This window comes from Talpa occidentalis, unplaced genomic scaffold (assembly GCF_014898055.3).
Source record: "Talpa occidentalis isolate TD23 unplaced genomic scaffold, MPIMG_talOcc4v2.1 talOcc4.2, whole genome shotgun sequence".
Classification (NCBI taxonomy): domain Eukaryota; kingdom Metazoa; phylum Chordata; class Mammalia; order Eulipotyphla; family Talpidae; genus Talpa; species Talpa occidentalis.
The window spans coordinates 128,733,285-128,753,346 of record NW_023602073.1 but is presented as its reverse complement, the minus strand read 5'-3'; the positions used below and the strand labels follow the sequence as shown (position 1 = coordinate 128,753,346).

Here is a 20,062-nt window from a genome sequence, read left to right as displayed (position 1 = left end):
GGATGGATATGGTGTTAGAATGGTTGGATTAGAAATGTTCTTCTGTATACTTTCAGTCCTGAGGAAGTTTGAAAAGTGAAAAATGTGACAGACTTAGAGCTGTAATGATCAGGTTCTATAATTTGCTGAAGTTTCTACTCATATTGCAGTGACAGAGGATGATAGCTCAGTGGGATTAAAGGAGAGGATGTTCATGGGGGCACATTTATTTGTGGGAAAAGGATAGATTTGATTCTTATAGGGTCTTTGTGAGAGTCTGATAATGAAGGGGACTGACTATGTTGTTAGATTTTATAGGGTGGCAAGAAACATCAGACCCTTGATATTGGCATTGAATTGTGTGGCTATGTTGTAATCTAGTGTTCACTCTATATAATTTCTGGTAAACTCAGAAAGAATGAGAACAGAGCATAAATCAAGATGTGACAAAGGATGGAAAGTAACAGTTGGAAATACTGAATAATGTTAGCATGGGGTAATATTCATATCCACTATTGACACGATCAGAAGCTTCTGGAATTAACATTAAACAGCCATTCATAAAAGGCCTGGGGGACTGTACTGACCATTTCTTTGTTCCCCTATGACTGCTTAGCAGCCAAAGACTAAGAAAACAACCCCACAATGATGCTGTTGGGACATTTCTGACACTTTGCTAAATTTGTATCTCAAGAGACACAACTTCACATCTAGGTGAATGTGGGGTTTTTTAGTCTGCACCTCATTATCTTTTTTTTTTTAAGATTTATTTATTTATTTATTTATTTATTTGTTTGTTTATTTGTTTATACAAGCACTGGTTACAGTCAGAAGCACAGGAGGGTGAGAGAATTCACCAGAGCCAGAGCAGGGAACTGAACAGGCAGACCAACGAAACACACTGCTGAGGGGAGCAGTGGACATGGCAGGAGAGGTCTGTCACATCCTGTGGGACCCTCGCTGGTGGCCACGGATCAAACCAGTGCTGCAGAGGCTGTGGGCAGCCTCGCAGCCCAGCGCTCAACCACTGCGCCACCAGGGGAGGCCCTGTACCTCATTATCTTTTAAACAAATGCAGATACTTCCTATTCATTGATCTCTCAACTTCCATTCTTCCTTTTCCAGAATCTGTTTTCAACAGAACATTCAGAGTGGTCTCTTAAAAGCAAGTTCTCAACACTTCCTGTTTAGAAGTCCTCTAGTAGCTTTCCATGTAGTAAGATAAAGTCCAATCCTCCTTATCCTGCCACTGCTTTCTGCAGGCTCATCATCTTCTCTCTCCTCTGCTCTCAGTCTACTCCAGTCACACTAGGCTTATTGCTCTTTCTAAAATATTGTCTTGTGTCCATATAGAAGCCTTTATATACAACAGACTCACTTCTTGCAAAACTCCAGTCCATATCTTTGCTAGAATGACACCTTAGTGTCTACTGAAATATCTTGTTTTGTTTTTATTTTAAGAGATTCCCTTTCTGTCTCTGGTATCTAAAACAGCCACCACTACCCTGTCATTTTAGCAAGCTTATTTTTTTCCATAGCACTGTGAATCCATCTATTTCATTTGTTCAACCAGAATGATAAGAAATCCAGGACCATGCTGAGTAGTTCTAGTCACCTTCCTTCCCTTTTTTGGAAAATGCTTGTTCTGTGTGACAGTTGGACTGCTGTCCTTGCTGGAGAACTTCTCTCCTGGTTTCCTTTTTTTTCCTCTGGTGTTGATGGTCGTGCTCTGATTTGATCTCTTACATTGCAGTGGTAAGACAGACCTGAGTCTTCGATTAGGTCTTCAGGCATGAAGCTGATAAAACTGATCATTTGTTTGTTTTGGTTTGGTTTGGTTTTAAGTCTCTTGGAACTACTACCAAGGCTCCTATATGAGCCTTCCTAACTCACTGAATTTCTTCGTTAGATTATCAGGCTACTTAATAATAATCAGCGATAATTCTTGCTTTTGTTAAGCATTGTCTTGTACATTAGTTCTCCAGTGATCTTCCTGGCAGATGATCCAGATGTTGCTAGGTTCTCACCTCTTCCAAATATTCTACTGTGTCTTTCCCAAAATTTAGGTGAGCCAGAAGTTCCTGGAATACTATTAATGACATCAAAAGATTTTTTTTCAACAGAGCAAAGGTAAACATTAATTATCTTTAAAACATATGTAAGGCAGTACATGCCATTTCCATTTTGTGTGGACTTAAATCATTTCAGTATTGAAATGACCAATGATATACTAATGATTAAAACACAAATAAGCATCTCCAACCTCTCTCCACCACAAAACTGTGCAAAAGGTTACTTTTTTAAATTTGTTTTTATGGTGGAAGTTTACATTAAATAAAATAGGGTAAGTTTAGCACATACTTAATTTCTATGTTATAATTCTCTTTTCCTAAATTAATGTGGTTAGATATGTGGTAGTTAAATTTAATAAACACTTTGCTTATTGCTTTAAGATGTTTTTCAGTTTTTGTACTTATTTACTATAGAAGCTGTTTTTGTACTGGGTTTAAATCAAAGCACTGAGTAGATATGAATTTGGGTAACTTATAGCATGACTTGGTTCCTGAAAATCTGTTTTCCAGTTTAATTTTATAGATTTTGACCCATTCATGTTTGACATTTATTCTTCATTGAGGGGCATAAAAATTAATGTTTTAATCTTTTGTATCTTTGTTGGTTTTTGCTTCCTCCAAGACTGCCTCTATGTTCAGGATCATCTTAAGAGAGGTAGAAAGAGATAAAGAGTAAGAGAGAGGGAGAGAAAAATGAGAGACACACATTTTTTTAATTGTCTCCCTTTCAGCTCCTTCTTAGTAACTTCTTGTCTCATTTCAGGGATCAGTCTTCCCTTTCCTCATTCTAATACTGGGTCATTCACTTCTCAAAATCCTCAAAACCCTTTAATGTGGAAGAAAATCAAACATTGGAGGAAAGAGAGTGTAGTGGAGGAAAGCTTGTACTCTGAAACCAAAACTAAACTACCTGATTTGAATTCCATTCACTGACTCACTAGCTGTTAGAAGCAGGACAATTTGGTTTAACTCTCAGTTCCTTCCTCGGTAAAATGCAGAAGAAAAGCAGTGCTCTGATATTTGTTCAATAAGCACCAGCACTGTTATTTAACAATGGCACTTGAATTAAATGCATAAATAAGTGTAAAGTGCAAATGGCAATGCCTGGCAGTTATATAGCTCCAAGGAAACATTTCTTTGTATAATCTTTCCATACCCTTAGGCATGCATATCATTATGTCAAAATGTTACACACCACAAACCCTGGACCAAGCTAGGACTCCACCCTAGGCTTGCCTCCCCAGATATATTGATCTAGTTAAATCAGGTTAAAATCAACATCAGGGACAAGGGAAGGAGAAAACTAATCACAATACATGTCTACAGTGTGTCTGGAAATGGACAGCTTAACTTCCCAGAATTGTAAATTACCATCAATCTTGGTCTTTTCAAAGTCTTTTAGTCTCAGTAAGTAAAGTGAGATGTAAATGTGTAGTTTTTAATTTTTACTTATATTTATGAAAAATGGCATTTCTTCAATAATAACAAATGCTTTGTCTTATTTCTATGGTTGTTTATTTCAGTACGTAAATTCCTAAAGAAACAAAATTTATATGTATTTATATGTATTTCCTAAAGAAACAAATTTTATATGTATTACACTGCATACTTTATTATTCAATGTCCAAGTGATCATTTCTTTTTCTGGGAATTATTGCCTAATAAAGTAAGAAAGTTTAGGTTTAGAGGTAGTGTTACAGGTCAGGGAGAGGGGCACCCCAGACCCTGCAAACCTGCCTGCTCTAAATAGGTTCTGCCATCCACCACATCAACACAAAACATATGAGACGTTAATGAAAAGAAACTTTAATGCAATTAATAAACAATATAGGAAAGGCAAAGAATATAGTTTCTAAAAAAAGCACCCAAAGTTACCTGTCCCCTCGTGGGTAAAAGTCCACCCAAGCAGGATTGGCCCAGAGCAAGGTCCCAAAGCCTGTGCCAAGTCTAAAGCATCTTCCACTGTGGACCCACAGAAAAGGATTAGAAACAACCAGACAAGTCTGGGAGGAAAAGAGCAAAATTAAAATCAACAAAAACTGCCATTGTCACCTCCCCATGAATCTCACCCATATCTGTGTCAACCAGTCTACGACCAAAAGGCAAGTGCAGTTTCTTCATGTGTCTCTTGGCTCCATGTGCCTCCTCCAGGTCTCCTTCAGGCTCCATCCTGCTTCCTTCCTTCCTCAGTCTCCTCTGCAGCTTCTTCTCTCTACTCAGCTCAACCCTCCCTTTGGGTGGGGCAGGAAACCTGGACCTCTCCCTTTCCTGGGGACCACCCTGTTACAATCCCCACAATTTTCATATTAAAGTTATTGACCAAATTCTATTTTTGGATATAATTTTTATTAAGGTATGTCGAAACTACTTTTCAATAAAAGAGCAATTCCTTGCTTGTAGGATACTTTTTGAGAGTAATAGAATTAAGATTTGGTAATAGAAAGAAGACTTATCTAAGACCTATCTGATTTTCTTTAAATTTTCATTTTAATCTTGGAGTAACATGTTTGCTCTTCCATTTGTGCACATGTTCCACTTACCCTCCACCAAACCATCTGTGCCAATACCCCCTGTGCCTCCCTCACCCTCCTCCTCCTCTGCCCTGTTCCCTCTGATAGCCATTAAATTCTTTCACTAGGACCTATTAGATTTTGAAGTACAAGTTTGCTTGCATTGGCCAGAGAAACATCCTTGCTTAATGACCAAAACCTAGATCTATAAATTGCAAATCTTGCTTTTCAATAAGGAACTTTGCTTCTACACAAGTCTCTTTTCATCCTCCAACTATGAAAACCCACAGTTGCCACCAAGCAGTCATCAGAGGTGAAGTGACGTCCAGCACCCAAAATTGCTCGGGTCTTTTGTGGCACAGAGAGCTGTAAATATTTCCACCTGGCTCTAGCCTCACAGGAAAATAACCACTAGTCTGGTATTACACATTTACCAAAGACAGGTTTACCTCCTAGGAATTCAAGACTGTACAATGTTCTTCTTTCTGAAAGTGATGATGTCACTTATATTTTAATTAGTAGCAAAATATTTGATGTGCATGCTGAAAATCAGAGCTAGATCTGAGGGAACACATTAAAGGAATTCAAAATAGTGGGCAGATTATCTGACATTCCTATGAAAATCTCATAAATATTTGCAGTCTTAACTTAGTAAAATTTTCTTTAAATAAACAGTGATGCTTAATGTGTAAAATTCTAAGAATGATTCTAATGATGATGCAATGAGGAAAAGTAAATTTTAAAAGAAATTTATACACTTATGAAAGGATAATTTAATTAAACATTAAAATCTCTTAGATATCGCATTCATGGGTCAACATAATAGGAAAATGTTTTGAATTTTAGAAAAATTTCTCTAAGTCAATAATGTATCTGGAAAGCAAAGATCCCAGAATTAGTATGACTATTTGGACTGCAAGTGACAAAAAACCAAATTCAAATTAGCTCAAGCAAAGAGAATTTACTGAGTCATCTAAAAATACCAGAACTGTTTTCAGGTCTCATTGGATCCAGACACCTACGTGATGATATCAGAATTGCGCTTTCTCCCTCCACTTCATTCTCAGTCAAGTCCTTTTCCAATGTGAGGTAAAAGATACCCACAAATGATATCAGGCTTGCAGGAATTGTGTGGCTTGAAATCTAGAAAAAAGAAAGAATATATCCCCTCACTTTTTATAAATATTTCCCTTAAGATTCTGGTTGATGCTGCTTGAATCCTGTGCCTAAACTGGACTAAGTACTTTGCCTAAAGGGATAAAATCATGCCTGCCATTATAATCAGAAAGTATGGTGATGAGGTTCATTGCCCCTTCATAATCACAGTACGAAGAAGAGAAACAAGGACAGGAATTACTGGCCATGGTTGCTCTAAGAGCATTCACTGACTTTTGGTGTGAATGTGGCGTCTATACTTAGAATTCTCTTTTATTCTTGGGTTCTATCAAAAAGAAAAAAAGTCAAAACTATAAATGCAAGCACTAAACCATTTTAACAACAGTTGGAGTCACAAAAGTTTCAAAGGTTGCTGAAAGTGTTAGAGCTCCTGAAAAGCCTTATGGAAGAGTGGAGAGTGAGAACGAGTTGGGGCAGATTTCTGAATGGATAACTAAAATACAGTTTGTGAAGGGGAAAGCTACAGCTGAGAGTAAAGATGTCTGAGTTATAGCTTCAAAAGGGCTGTAGAAATAGGAGTGAGTTGCTTCTCTGAAGAGGAAATGCAAATGGCCAACAGACATATGAAAAAATGTTCAACATCACTTGTAATCAGGGAAATGCAAATCAAAACTACCATGAGATACCATCTCACACCAGTGAGAATGGCACATATTAAAAAAACTAGCAACAACAAATGTTGGCAAGGGTGTGGAGAAAAAGGAACTCTTCTGCACTGTTGGTGGGAGTGCAAACTGGTCCAACCACTATGGAGAGCTGTGTGGAGATTTCTGGACCTACTAAACATAGAGCTTCCATATGATCCAGCAATTCCACTCCTAGGTATTTACCCAAAGGACACAGAAACATCAATTCCAAAGAACACCTGCACCCCTATGTTTATAGCAGCACTGTTTACAATAGCTAAGCTTTGGAAACAACCCAAATGCCCAAAAATAGATGACTGGATCAAGAAGATGTGGTACATATATACCATGGAATATTACTCAGCATTCAAAGAAGATAAACACATGCAATTTGCAGCAACATGGATGGCGCTGGAAGGGATCATGCTCAGCGAAATAAGCCAAAAAGAAAAAGAAAAATACCGGATGGTCTCACTCATAGCAGGAATCTAGAAAACTTAAATAAGGGACCAGGAAAATGAATATAAGAAAGTGAAAATCAAAATCAACAAAAAACTATGAACCAGAGACACTTTTTGGGGGGTGGGGGGCGGGAAGGGAAGGATTGGGGTCAGAATGGGGGCGCTGCAATTGTATGGGGGAATATAAAAATAAAATTTATTATTTAAAAAAAAAAAAAAAACATCTATGTGGTATTATCTGACAGATGCCAAAGAAGAGTTATCCAAAAAAAAAAAAGAAATAGGAGTGAGTTGAAGGCAGAAGTCACGGTGCCTTATCCTTCACTGAACTGGATGAGAAAATCAGAAAAGGAGAAGAATTTACAAAAATGAATGATACAGAAAGTCATATTTACATGAAGCAGCATAGGTCTGTGGTAGCTGAGGATAAGGTAGGGTCTGTGTCACCAAGAAAACAAAACAAAAACATAGCACTACTTCACGCACTTAGAACACAGCCTTGTCCTCTCATTTGGAGAAAAGTCACGTTGTACTATTGGGGGAAAGCATGCCCTGAACAAACTCCACAAATAGGTTTTATGGACCCCACCCCCTCCCCAGATCAAAGAGATCCAAGACACCAAAGACTACAAATCCCATAATGTCATCACCACCAAAGGGAGGCTTGCTGGGAACTGAGGGTGGAGTGAAGCAGCCAGGCTTGGTATATGACCAGACATGTGGGTCTTGGGGGTCCTTAGTTTTTTGCTGGCCTTCAGCGAGCTATTGGGGTCCCAGATCAGTGGAACTGGTAGGATGCATTCACCAATTTATCTGTCTCTCTTTCTCCCTGAGTTATTCATTTCCCCCTTTTTATAAATCAACCCTTTATTACCTTTTTTGTGTGTACCTGCTGTTGAGTCTCATTCATTATAAGTTCCTTTAAAGTGTGTGGATGAGGACCCAGAGTCAGGTGAACCCATTTCACATTGGGGTTGCCCTTAAACAGTACAAGTAGATGTCAGGCTGATCTAAGGCATGTTGGCCAAACAAATAAGCAGCCTGGGGGTCTTGAGTAACAACCTCCATGAGGCAGAATGGACCTGGGGGAGGGAGCAAGGGTGTCCCATGACTACTGACCCTTTACTCACTCCTTGGTGTGCAACTAACCTGTGCACTCCAGATAACCGCTCAGGTGTTTCCCACTTTTATAATTTCTGCTTGCTATAATGTGCATATGTTCCCCTGCTGAGACTGTAAACACTGTCATCTCTGCTTTGGGCTCAGAATTTGAAGAGCGATCTTCTCTGAGCCCAAGGGCATCAATAAAGATCTTCCCTCCTCCTCTCTGAGTGCTGCCTGGTTGCCTGATGGAATTCTTCCTTAACAATGTCATAACAGTTCCACAAACATTCACTTCATACAAGAATAAACCATAAGAAGAAATTCACAAATCTATGCAAAGAAGCCATAAGAATAATGGTGTAAACAAGTGGCAAATTGTATTAACAAAACCACTTACCAGATTATAAAAAAATATGATGCCCTGGAACAGACTAAATTTTTAAAAAATTACTTTGTTCTATAATATTTTTAAGTAAACGTAGCAATGATCTAAGTAAATGAAAATCACAAAACAGAAGAGAACAAATATAGAGACGAGATGGAGAGATAACAGTAATAGGTAAACCAATATAACTCATTTAGGCAGTAGAATAAATAAAAGCATCAAAAAAGAACGGAATTAGAAGGAGTTCAAAAATGAATAAACCTTGAGGAGTAAAGCATAATGAACACAGATGAGAGAAATGACAAAAATAAGCATAATGTAATTGAAATAAAAGTTAAAAAGAATTTTTAAAAAGTTGGTAATAAAAATAGGAAAAGGACACATATGTAAGCATAATTAAAGTCTTGAAAGAGGTAAACTGGAATTTTATTTAAAGATAAAATTCAAGGCCTCCCTGGTGGCATAGGGGTTAAAGACAGAGCTATCAAGCTACTGCCAGCTACTATAGCATGAGTTCAATGCCCCACAGGCCAGGGAGCAACCCATATGGTATGGTAGACCTCTCCTGTCTTGCCCGCTGTTCTCCTCAGCAGTGTATTTCAGTAGATCCACCTGTTCTGCTCCCCACTCTATCTCTGGTGAATCCTCTCACCTCCCATACATCTGGCTTAACCGCAGTTCTTGTATGCATAAATAAATAAATCTTTAAGAAAAAAGATAAAATTTAAGAATGCATCCCTAAAATAAAAAGCACTAGCATCAGTCTATAAAAGGTGTGTCTGTAGACTGATGCATGGATAAAGAAGTTGGGGTGTCTATACATCATTGACTACTACTCAACTTAAAAAAGAAAAAAGATTAAAAAAGAAAAAGATGAAATCCTGACATCTGCAACAACATGAATGAACCTAGAGGGAATTATGCTTCATGAAATAAGCCAGACAGAGCTAGACAAACACCATATGATTTCAGTCATATGTGCTATGGAGAGAAAACAAACAAACATAAAAACTAAATGAAACAAAAATAAATTTTTGAACTATAAGTTCAATTAGTGGTTACCAGAAAAGAAGGATAGGAGGAAATTTGGGAAGAGGCGGGCAACAGTAAGGTAAAAGTTCAATTTGGATTTTAGGGGTAAACTTAACATAGTATATATGTCTGCTAATCTCCACAACAAATAATTGAAATTTATATAATGTTTTAATGCAAAGTTACTTTAATAAATAAAATAAAAAGCTGATGGTAGGAATTTATTTATAAAATAAAATTAAAAATAAAAATAAGAAATAAAAAATTTGTAAAAATAAAAAATTAAAGGCAGGTCACGTGTTAAGGTTGTTAAAAACCAGAATATATATATATATTTTTTTTTTTTGCTATTTTATTTATTTATTTTTTTATTAGATAATAAATTTTATTGTTATATTCCCCATACAATTGCAGCGCCCCCATTCTGACCCCAATCCCTCCCCTCCCGCCCCTGCCCCCCTAAAAGTGTCTCTGGTTCATAGTTTTTTGTTGATTTTGATTTTCACTTTCTTATAGTTATTCATTTTCCTGGTCCCTTATTTAAGTTTTCTAGATTCCCGCTATGAGTGAGACCATCCGGTATTTTTCTTTTTCTTTTTGGCTTATTTCGCTGAGCATGATCCCTTCCAGCGCCATCCATGTTGCTGCAAATTGCATGTGTTTATCTTTTTTGAATGCTGAGTAATATTCCATGGTATATATGTACCACATCTTCTTGATCCAGTCATCTATTTTTGGGCATTTGGGTTGAAAAACCAGAATATATATTTTTAAATTTTTTTTATTTTAACATTTATCATTTTTAAAATTTTTTTAGACAATATTTGCTTCCCCCTACTCCCTCAGACTGAGTCTCCATAGAATTTCCTTCCCCAAGGCACCCAATGCACCATCACCACAGTCCCCTGTGCTCCTCCATCCCTCCCTCTGATCCCTCTCCCTCATCCTCCCCTGCAGTATGTCTTTGGTTTATAATTGTGTGTTTTTGCTTTGTTGTGTAAAACCAGAATATTTTTTAGTAAAGTTGCTGTACTCAAAAAATAGGAAATCTTTTGGGCAGTACTTGCTAATTCTTAAAATATTTAGAAATGAATGAATGAAGAGAATTGTAAGAGAATATTTCCCATATTATACTAATAAATCTAAAAATATGGAAGAAAATGGCATTTTTATTAGAAAATGTACCTATCAAAACTGATTTCAGAGGAAACAGCAAAATCTAATTACATAGAAGAAATAGAGAAAACTGTTAAAGAATTCATCACAAAAAACAGCCATTTAAAAGCAATTTCCACCAAAATTTGGAAGATAATGTTAATCATTTCCATAGTGTAGATAAAAAAGCAAAATTTCCAAGTGTTTTCCAGAACACATAAAGCTACTTTGATATAAAAAACTAATAATAATTGTCCCTTCATTAGTTTTTGTACTGCATAAATAATTACCACAAATTTAGCAATCTAAAACAACACATGTTGATGATCTCCTTTCCATGGATTAGCAGTCTAAGCATGGCTTGACTGGGCTTAACGGGGCTTAACTGGGCCTTCAGCCAGAAATACATAATTGGGCTGCACTCTCATCAGGAGGCTTGATGAAAAATTTGTTTCCAAGCTCACCGAGGTTATTTGCAGGATTCATTTCTTTGTGGCTGTAGAATTTGTGACAGTTTGCTTTCTTTTTAAAGACACCAATGGAAAGACTAGAGAATGTTTGCTGGCATGATGAGGATTTATATAATGTAATAAAAATATGAAATTATATTCCATAAACTTTGTGATATTATTTGGTTAGAAGCAAGTCATGAATCCAGCTCACTATCAAGGGAAGTTGATTACACAAGGACTAGAAGTTCACTTTAAAGTTTGTCCACCACCATCCTTGACAAAAAATTATATGGTCCTCTCATTTATAAGACCAAATATAAAATTTTTGAATACAATATTACAAAAAAGAATTTATCAGGTCACTAAAAGAATGAAATGTCATAATCTAGTGAAGATGCTCTAAATGCAAGCATGGCTCAATACAAGAAATCTGTTATTATTATCCATTGTATATATAAGTATGAAAGAAAAAATTAGATCATTGCCATAGATAATGAAAAAATCTGTAACACAACTCAATATACATTCTTATTTTGACACCCACTTAAGCACTTAACACAAATTGCTCCTTATATATCTTATTTCAGTACATAGAAAAAATTTTCCCTTTAGCTAAGAAACAAAGAAGATACCCAAGTATCATTATTTTTTAAAATTGTATTGGCAGTACCAGTCAATGCAATAAAAATAACAAAACTTAGAGACATAAAATTGGAAAGGAATAAGCAAAATGACTACCTTTTGCAAATGATATTAATATGTAGTCGGAACACCTGAGAGAACTGACCAAAAATTATTATAAACAATAATAGACTCCAATTAAATAATAGTGTAGAAAATAAATTTAAACCAAGACCAATTTCAACTCCACATAAATTAGATGAATGTGTCCCCTTTCTCTTGTACATGTGATACAAGACTCAAGCTTGCAGTGTTTACCCTCTCAAGTTACCAGCTTCTCAACATACCTCAACATACTTTGCAGAGATAAGTTGGATTTGCCACACTTCATGATAGTTGTTGTGATTCTGCAAGTGCAAGGCTAGACTGTTGATGACACCCTGTCTCTTTCTGTCCAATGAAGTCCAGCATTTCCCTTGGGAAGACACCTCTGATGATGCTCAGTGCATCTTCTACTTGCCCGCAGCATGGAAAGCACAGTTTGACTTGTCCTAATTTGCGTTTCCTTAAATGTTGCTTATTGAGTGTTAACTGGTATGTTTTCTTTGTCTAAATAAAATTTTTGAGAACTTCACCTTGTCTATTCCCCCCACCCACAGTGCCTAGCTGTAATAGCTTATACCTAAGTATTCAGCAGACGCTTTTAAGTTTTTAATCAATGTTCAATATAAGGATATATTTTGATTACTCACACATATAAAAACATATTATGGCATCCTATACCCTAGCGTCTCAGTTACATCCCACAGGTGGCCCTTATTATCATTTTCTTACTTATTCTTTCAAAAATTGTTTATGCCTGTATCTACCAATTCAGTTATAGCATCTCTCTTTTCTTATCCTTTGTATACATATGGCAACAGTGTATCTATTTCTCTAAAACTTGTTTTTTACTTTGTAGTATATTCAAATGTCTTTATTAATATCAATATATAGAGGGTTTAATATTAATAGATGGCTTCTTCAATCTTTGAATTGAACATTTATATCACATTTCACCAGTATACTATTCAGAGACATTCATGTTGATTCCAATATTTTACTATTGTAAATAGCGCTATTTACATATTAAATTTTCATTTAAAATATAGATAGGTTGATTTGCAATGAAATAACATATTACTGCCCTTGAACTACCTTGAACTGCCCTTGGATTACTGCCCTTGAACTATCACTGCCCTTGAACTAGCATTTCCTCTTTAAGGTAACTTTCCCTGTTATGTTCTAATTCATAATGTGTTCCTGGAGAAACTCTCATCAAAAGCTGTCTCCCATATTCCTTGACCTTGCTTGCACCTTAATTGTAATAAGAAGCCAGTCATTTCTAATAAGGATGGAACTCCCTTAAGGGAAGGATAAGACTTATATCTGCAATTCAGGTTTGTGGAAATAGGGAGGATGATTGATTTAAGGTTTTCCTATAAAAACCTCAGTAAGGATGGTATTTCTGGGCACATAGACAATGACTTGTATATACCGACGTGGTTAAAAGAATAACTGGAATTGTGGACCATATGTGGCCTCGTTGAGAATATGGACTTTGAAACCAGACTACTTCCACCAGTGACTTTGGGCATCTTCTGAATGCATTTATATCATAAATGAGTGCATCTATAAAATATGGATAATAAAAGTTCCTTCTCAGTTTGTTACATGTATATAAACATGAGTTATTATTATCCTTTTAAGTAAGCATTGGCAAATATGTTTTCATTGCTCATAATGAAATCAAAATGCTTATATTCTTCAGCCCCATAGAAGACACAACTGAAGAAGAGAAGCTCAAAATTTGCCTAGACCTATCAGACTTGATTAGACCTTAAAAAGCTATTTGATCAAACTCACTAAACAGAAAGTGACATTTGCACCAATGGTTTTGCAAAAGCTCCATTCAATATGCAGGCACAGGCAGGACTTGTTTTTATAAAGTGCCCCAGACTCTTGATCGTAACATTTACAGGTGGTAACCTGCAACTGTACTTGCATCACTGTAATCCTCCCTACACAATGAACATTTTGGCTGTGGTATTAATTCAGCACAATAAAGTCAAGTAATATTAAAATTGAATCAGAGTAATGGTTTAAAATAAGAACCAGAATATTCAGGCAAAGTGAAAATGAAAAGAAACCCTTCATTGTCCTGAGAAGGATTTGTTGCACCTCTGCAGCCCCATGTCATCAAAGTAACAATAACATCCCATCTACGACAGTACTAACCTTTCCCTGGGAGTCTGAAGCTAAAATCAGAGAGGACTGACACTGTTCTAACTGGTAATGGCAGGGCTTACATGTTGATTTTGATCTATTTAATTAACTGGTTACTGCCCATCAATTTAATGATGGGTGATATCTGTGCTGAATCAAATGATTTTAATATTTATTTATTCGCTCTCAGAACCTCTTAGGTCACAAATCAATTTTGACCCCCAAGACTGATTAAATGCAATTTCTCAAACACAAATATAATACGTTATCCTTCCTAACATTATATTTTAAAAGCTGGCTCTGAAACATAAAAGGGGGTCCAACAACTATGAAGGAAAGATGGAAAACTCTAACACACAGGAATCTATCACAGAGTTTTTCCATTTTTAAAAATAAAATTGATATAAAGAAAACAGAAGCGCTTCCCCTGTGTAAGGTTGTCTACTAACATCTTGGAACCATTTCTGCATCACTTTTTTTTCTTTCCTTTATTGCAGGACAACACCTGAAAACCACATTTCCCAGATAGTCTTGCTAACGGGTTCCAGTTTACAGTCTATGAGTCAGAGCCCCCTGTGTGAGCTTTGAGTAAAAACAAATACTGCCCCAGCAGTGAAAGGAAGAGATGTGAGCTTCAGCATCCAACCTGAAGACAGGTGCAATAGTTTTGCCAGCATTTCCCTGGAATTCACCTACCTCAGGGCTGCAGGCAGTGAGATATCAGAGCTCCTCTCCCTGAGGGTCCTGCCTTTCCTGATTTCCTTAGCATTATTAGCAGCTTCCTTGACCTTCGTATAATCTATTCTTCAATGGTTATGTATCTCTGATCCCCCAAATTAAATTATTTTCCACTCGAACCTCCTAGAACAGTTTCTAAATCCTGAGTAGCACAGCTTAGTTGGTAATAAAAGTAAAAGTCAGAGGACTTTTTTCTTGACTTGGGGAGATAGCAAATGTTTCATGGCCATACTTGGTGCCACCTGCCAATCAGTTATGACCTGGTGTCAAAGCTGGTCAGTGGAATGGGAGCATGAACTGGGTGTGCCCCTCCCGCCTGGCTTTTACAAACCTCCCAAAGGGAGATTCTCTTTTTTCCCTGCCAACCAATTGGATGAAGCTCCTGGAGTTGGCTCAACCATTTGAATGAAGCTCTCACAATAATGAAAGAGCCTGTACCTGATTGACTCTGGAATACAGTCTCTTTGTTTTACCTCCTTTTCCCATACAAGCCTCACTGGAATGGGAAAAGTACTATTTTATTGTGAGAAGTCACAGAAATTTGGAGATTGTTGCAGCAGTTAGCCTTCTCCAATTTGTGCGTGGTCTGTGCAAACAGAAACTATATTCTAAAACTATTCCCATGGAGTCAAACCTAAACCAATGAAGAGAATAGACAGTCAATAAATGCTTGTTTTATAGCTGATAGGGGAAAAGGAGGTAAGGATAAATATATTTAAATAAGGGCAGTTTAATAATTGTGTGATTTCTGGGAGAGATTAGCTCTAATATATAGTAGTGATCATTATGTCACATGTGTTTGAATGAGAAAAATGTGCTAGCCTTCCAGGCTGCACTGGAGGTTATGGATGAGGGCAAAGTTAATTAATACAACACAGAGGTTAAAAACATAGATGCCAGGTTTAAACTCGATCTGCCATTTACCAGCTGTTTTTCTTGAAAAAGATACTTAAGCTCTTGGGGTTGCAGTTTCTTTGTCCACCCATTTCACATGGGGATGATAATCATAGTGTAATTATTTTATAGCATTGTGGTGTGGGTTCCATGATCTCACACACGTGGAGAACCATGAAGAGTGCCTGGCACATCACATTGCATTTATTAGTATTGAATGTAGAATATAAAAAGGTATCCTAGCTTTTCTTGCCTTTGGCAATGAGGTCATCTTTGATCTGTTTCTTTTGTTTAATACTCAACCCTCCTACATTAATTTTGCTTTGGTTACCTTTGAACTCATAACAAAAATTGGGCTTTTACCTCACTTTTACACTTTCCAGATTTAGTCTGGCTTACAAGAATCTTTGATTTAATTCTATATCAGTTTATTATTACAGACTGATTCTTGAATTCTTACTAAGTTAACGCCCCTCTTAATAGTAAATATCTCTTTTCTTCCTCAACAGCTTTAAAATTTAGAATTTTTTTCTAGTATGAATTTTAAACACCTTAAGAACTGAGTCCTGGGCACAAATCTTTCCTTCCATTTGAATTTTGTTATATGATAGGCTGTTTATCTCCCTGCTTGTTATTCTTTCTCTCAATGGTATGGTGTAACATTCAATTTCTATGACCTGTTTGCCCATTATTATCTCATTCATCATGCTCTCAGTTTTTTTGTCTCAATTATTCTAGATGCCCAATTCACTGACTTTTAGTATCAATCAGCTACTCTGTCTTCCTTTTAGACATTTACCTCACCCAGCAGAACTGTGATTTCCTTTCTTTTGTCACACTTCCTCTTGCAGATATCAAGCCCTATGTCCGCAGCAAAGCATTCATATTCCCTCCAAGGGAGTTTTCTATGTGATGTTTAGTATTCCATCCCTACAGTGGACCACACTCATGAAATGCTGTTTTTAATCTGTGCAGCAGAACTCAAATGAATATGTTCTTTTCTGAACTAACGATAATTAACAGGACCACTATTCAATATCTTGACAAAATATTACTTCTACCTCTACCCCCATCTACCCGTACAGTCATATAAACTCAGTGGAGTGCAGAGAGAACCTTCTACAAGATGGTATGCCTTGGGCTTCCTTATTAGCTTTCAAATAAAGTGACAGATACATAAGACCCATCAGTAAGATGCTGTGAGCCTGCTTCCTTGGGAAGAGCCTTTGGTTGGATCGTCATTGTTTTTTTGGTTTTTGTTTTTTTTTTTAAGTATGTTGGACTTTTCGCCAGATGCGTGGGAGGGTGAGAGGATTCACCAGAGACAGAGCAGGGAACAGAACAAGAAGACTGACTGAAATACACTGCTGAGGGGAGCAGCAGGTGAGACAGAAAAGGTCTGCCGTGCCATGTGGTATTCTCGCTGGCCGGCCGGGATCGAACCCGTGCTACAGAGGCTGCAGACAGCTTCACAGTGCGGCGCTCAACCAACTGCACCACCAGGAAGGCCCAGGGTTGTCATTGTTTATTCCTGATTTCAAGGAAGGAAGAAAGAACAGCTCCTCAGAATGAGGAACTCCATATTAAGTGGACTGCACTGAGATACTTGGTAGAATGCAAGAGCCACCCTTTATAAGCTGCTGATGTTTTCTAAAAAATTTAATAAAAGAGTATTTGTTAAATGTGTCTGTATCTTCACTGTGCTGCTTTTAAGGGCCCTAATATCTTGTAGTCACAGAGGGAGTTGGCAGAGTCAAGGGTGGGGTCATGAGATCAACCCACAGGTACGCAGTGGAAGACTTCCCCAAGTATCTGTATATACTGGACTACATTTAATGAAACAAACTAGACCCCAAATAAAGGGTCACAGTGCAAATGCTTTGACCGTTGTAATATTGAATATTTTAACATCACTTCAGTTTGTTCCCAAATGGCTCCCTGTCACCCCTTTGATAAAGCCCATTGGCCCCTGTCTTATTATTCCTTGCTGCTCCCCTGTGTCCATTGCCGACCAGACTCCCCCCTTGGCTGTACCCTGCCCTGGTTGATCTTCTAGGTCTCATGCTCAAATTTTTTCTCCCTTTAGTTCCCCACATCTCCACAACTCATGCTCCTTATCCTCTCAGTTTCTTACTCAATTATTCATTGCTAAGAGAAAGAACTAGATCGAATTTGTATTTTCCTCCTGGTAATATAACAAAGATCCAATACGGGGATGTAGCACAATAGAAACGTGTGATATATGCATGTAAAAAGAATGAATATTGGGCCTCCCCGGTGGCGCAGCGGTTGAGCGCTGGGTTGCGAAGCTGCCCGCGGCCTCTGCAGTGCCAGTTCGATCGCCGGCTGCTCCCCGGCCACCAGAGGAGGGTCCCACATGGCGCGCAGACCTCTCCTGCAGCCCGCTGCTCCCCTCAGCAGTGTACTTCGGTCCTCCTGCCTGCTCTGCTCACGGCTCTGGCTCTGGTGAATTCTCTCACCCTCCCGCACTTCTGACTGTACCCAGTGCTTGTATAAATAAATAAATAAATAAATAAATAAATAAATAAATAAATAAATAAATCTTTAAAAAAAAAAAAAAGACTGGAGGGACCAAGCCCTCTCAAAAAAAAAAAGAAGAATGAATATTAACCTTGTCTCACAAGAACTTGTTGACTTACAGGCTGATTGAAAAATTGTTCATGATACAGATGGTCTCACTCATAGCAGGAATTTAGAAAACCTAAAAAAGGGACCAGGAAAAAGACTAATTATAATAAAGTAAAAAAAATCAACAAGCAACTGTAGACCAGAGACACACTACAGGGTGGGGAGGAGGGAGTAGGAACAAAACAAGGGGGGGTGGGAATTGTATGGGGACTATAACTGATATGAAAATGCATACATTGTGCAAAAATGAAAAATGATGTAAAAAATATAGAAAATTTTAAAAATAATAATGAAAAGAAAAAGTGTTCATGAATTATAATGCAACAATGCTTTAACCTTCTTAGAAACTATTCAAATATTTTTATTATGAAAATAAATATTCAGGGCCTCCCTGGTGGTGTAGGGGTTAAAGTCTCAGCGCTATCAAGCTATTGCCAGCCACTGCAGCCTGAGTTATATCCCAGGCCAGGGAGTTAACCCACAAGGTACAGCAGACCTCTCCGGTCTGCCCGTTGCTCCCCTCAGCAGTGTATTTCAGTCAGTCTGCCTGTTCTCCTTCCCATTCTGTCTCTGGTGAATCCTCTCATCCCCTGCAAGTCTGGCCTACACCCCAGTTCTTGTATGCATAATAAATAAAAATAAAAAAAAAAATAGACGCTCATTTTGAAAACTACAGCAAAGAGCAAAAGTCCTCCTTCCTTTTTATACTTTAGCCTATTGCCCAGGGAAATGCATTACTGGTGTGTGTCCTTCTGAGGATATTTTATGCATATATAATCACACAGACACAAATGTGGTATGAGTTGCATGATATATATATATATATATATTTATAAAATATATATATATATTTAACAACTATAAAGAAAAGCATGATAGTCTTGCCAAACTTCATCAGCAATGGACTCTAAATTTCATCCTCTCTTATGATTCAGTTTTACATACATAAATACCTATCACCATACACCAGTAATTTAGAGTTTGACGCTTCCTGAAATCTTGTGATGCTCTCCAAAGCTGCTGAGTTGGTAAAAGTTCTTCCAGTAATGACAGCACTGTATTTTTCCAATGCCTGGTTTTAGCATGTCTCCGGCTCCTGCTTACGTGTCAATCATTGTGTTGTGTTGTTCGGTCTTTCTTTTCCTTTCCTCCTTATTTGCCATTCCTATGCTATTATGTTTGCAAATCAGATTATCAGGCTTGCTAGCAACACGCATAACGTGAAGATGAAGCAGTTCTAGGAGAGGACTACAGGGGGTTTTCTGGAGATGTGTTTACTTTTGGTCATGGATGCTGTGATATGAAAATTACCTGCAGAAGAGTTCCATGACAGGCTGCTGACAGGTGAGACCAGCTAACACAACAGAGACCATGTCTCAATAGGTGTCCTCAGCATTGTGCTTGGCTCCAAATTGGAGAGTATTTCTGGAGAGCAAAGTCTTGAAGATTTCAGCCCTCATCTTAAAACAAATGGAAGAAAACCTTACAAAAACAACAATAAACAAATAAATAAACTTCCTGGTTCACAGTGAAAAGTTTGCTTCATTGTGGAAGTCATGTGAATTGCAAAAGTAACTAAGAGTCATTGACCTCAGTATTCAGACATTAAAGGCAAAGAAAATAATGGTGTGGGGGGTCGGGGGAGAAAGCCCTGTCAGTAGCTTTGAGCTGCCTCATTTTTTTTAATGGAAAAATTGTTACAAATGGCTTCTTCAGCATATGTTATTAATTTTATTATCCTGGCTTCTTGCCAACAAAGCATCAAGCCCTGGGTTTTGTGATTTCAGTTGCAACTAGTAAAACTCATGTAGGCATTAACAGAAACAGACAAGAGAATTTTTTTTTCCCAAATCAACTCCAAGTGACTATTTTAGAGGTTTTTATTTCATAAAACTCTTTGGAACATTTATTTTTGTTGATGAGAAGAATTATGGTTTCTTAAA

The 20,062-nt window shown here is 37.4% G+C and overlaps 1 pseudogene; it reads right to left on the bottom strand.

Annotated features, from left to right (window-relative positions):
• Positions 1-19,336, bottom strand: part of LOC119251534 (40S ribosomal protein S4, X isoform-like) — a 105,648-nt pseudogene extending 86,312 nt beyond the window's left edge.
• Between the last annotated feature and the right edge of the window lie 726 nt (positions 19,337-20,062).